Source organism: Petromyzon marinus, unplaced genomic scaffold, assembly GCF_048934315.1.
Source record: "Petromyzon marinus isolate PM22_M1 ecotype Great Lakes invasive population unplaced genomic scaffold, UKy_Petmar_22M1.pri1.0 PM_G_Scaffold_28, whole genome shotgun sequence".
Classification (NCBI taxonomy): domain Eukaryota; kingdom Metazoa; phylum Chordata; class Hyperoartia; order Petromyzontiformes; family Petromyzontidae; genus Petromyzon; species Petromyzon marinus.
The window spans coordinates 782,501-785,000 of record NW_027422850.1 but is presented as its reverse complement, the minus strand read 5'-3'; positions in this window follow the sequence as shown (position 1 = coordinate 785,000).

Below are 2,500 nucleotides of genomic sequence, written 5' to 3'. Positions count from 1 at the left end.
TGATATTTTTCACGGATAGACCCCGTGAAACGCTAGAAATTGGCGGGGATGTGTCTCTTGTGGCTCACGGGGCTGTTCGGGTCGCACAGAAATCCCTGGGAATGGGAAAACGGGTCATTTTCGTGTTGCCACATTGCGTACGAACCGCATGAAACTTCCAGAGGCATTTGCAGCAGGAATGCATGTGCACTCAAAAACTTCTATATGTTTCACGGATAGACCCCGTGAAACGCTAGAAATTGGCGGGGATGTGTCTCTTGTGGCTCACGGGGCTGTTAGGGTGGCACAGAACTCCCTCGGAATGGGAAAAGGGGTCATTTTCGTGTTGCCACATTGCATAGGAACGCCATGAAACTTCCAGAGGCATTTGCAGCAGAAAGGCACGTGCACTCAAAAATTTTAATATTTTTCACGCATAGACCCCGTCAAACGCTAGAAGTTGGCGGGGATGTCTCTCTTGTGGCTCACGGGGCTGTTAGGGTCGCACAGAAATGCCTCGGAATGGGAAAACGGGTCATTTTTGTGTGGCCACATTGCATAGGAACGGCATGAAACTTCCAGAGGCATTTGCAGCAGGAATGCATGTGCACTCAAAAACGTCTATATTTTTCACGGATAGACCCCGTGAAACGCTATAAATTGGCGGGGATGTCTCTCTTGTGGCTCACGGGCGCTGTTAGTTAGGGTCGCACAGAAATCCCTCGGAATGGGAAAAGGGGTCATTTTCGTGTTGCCACATTGCGTACGAACGGCATGAAACTTCCAGAGGCATCTGCAGCAGAAATGCATGTGCACTCAAAAACGTCTATATTTTTCACGGATAGACCCCGTGAAACGCTAGAAATTGGCGGGGATGTGTCTCTTGTGGCTCACGGGGCTGTTAGGGTCGCACAGAAATCCCTCGGAATGGGAAAACGGGTCATTTTCGTGTTGCCACATTGCGTACGAACGGCATGAAACTTCCAGAGGCATCTGCAGCAGAAATGCATGTGCACTCAAAAACGTCTATATTTTTCACGGATAGACCCCGTGAAACGCTAGAAATTGGCGGGGATGTGTCTCTTGTGGCTCACGGGGCTGTTAGGGTCGCACAGAAATCCCTCGGAATGGGAAAACGGGTCATTTTCGTGTTGCCACAATTGGCATACGAACGGCATGAAACTTCCAGAGGCATTTGCAGCAGAAATGCATGTGCACTCAAAAACGTGAATATTTTTTCACGGATAGACCCCGTCAAACGCTCGAATTTGGCGGGGATGTTTCTCTTGTGGGTCACGGGGCTGTTCGGCTCGCACAGAACTCCCTTGGTCCACCTGATTCGTGCATACAGGCAGCAACTAAAACTCTGTAAACCTGCTGTGAGGACATCTAAACAGTGGACCAGTGAGGCTGTGGAAGATTTGCGGGCGTGCTTAGACTGTACTGACTGGGATATGTTCACGACTGCTACCAATAGTCTGGATGAACTCACAGAGGCTGTGTACATCAGCTTCTGTGAGGACTGCTGTATCCCAACACGTACCAGGGTGAACTTTAACAACAACAAGCCCTGGTTCTCAGCAAAGCTCAAAAGGTTGAGGTTGGAGAAGGAGGAAGCGTTTAGGAGTGGGGATAGAGACAGATTCAAGGAGTTGAAGAACAGGTTTAGCAAAGCGGTGAGAGAGGCTAAACGACTGTACTCAGAGACACTAAAACACCAGTTCTCTACTAACGACGCTGCTTCTGTCTGCCAAAGGGCTCAGGCACATCACCAACTACAAACCCAGAGCGCCCCACACCACTAACGACTCCCGCCTAGCCAACGACCTGAACGAGTTCTACCGTAGATTTGAAAGACAATTGGACTGTCCTGAACCACCCCTTCCCACCCAAGAGGCCCCATCCCCCACCCATACTACAGAAACGACTCTCTCCTTTCAGGAGGGAGAAGTTAATGGGCTTTTCAAGAGGCAGAATCCACGCAAAGCAGCCGGGCCGGACTCTGTCTCTCCAGCCACCCTCAGGCACTGCGCTGGCCAGCTGTCTCCGGTGTTCACCAACATCTTTAACACCTCCCTGGAGACATGCCATGTACCAGCCTGTCTCAAGTCCTCCACCATCATCGCTGTGCCCAAAAAGCTAAGGCCAACAGGACTAAATGATTACAGACCGGTCGCCCTTACATCTGTGGTAATGAAGTCTTTTGAGCGCCTGCTCCTGGCACACCTCAAAGCCATCACAGACCCTCTCCTGGACCCCCTTCAGTTTGCCTACAGAGCCAACAGGTCTGTGGACGACGCAGTTAACATGGCCCTCCACTTCACCCTACAGCATGTGGACGCCCCAGCATCCTACGCCAGGATCCTGTTTGTGGACTTCAGCTCTGCCTTCAACACCATCATCCCTGCCCTGCTTCAGGACAAGCTCTTCCAGCTGAACGTGCCCTACTCCACCTGCAGGTGGATCACAGACTTCCTCTCTGACAGGAAGCAGTGCGTTAAGCCGGGAACAGAAGTCTCTG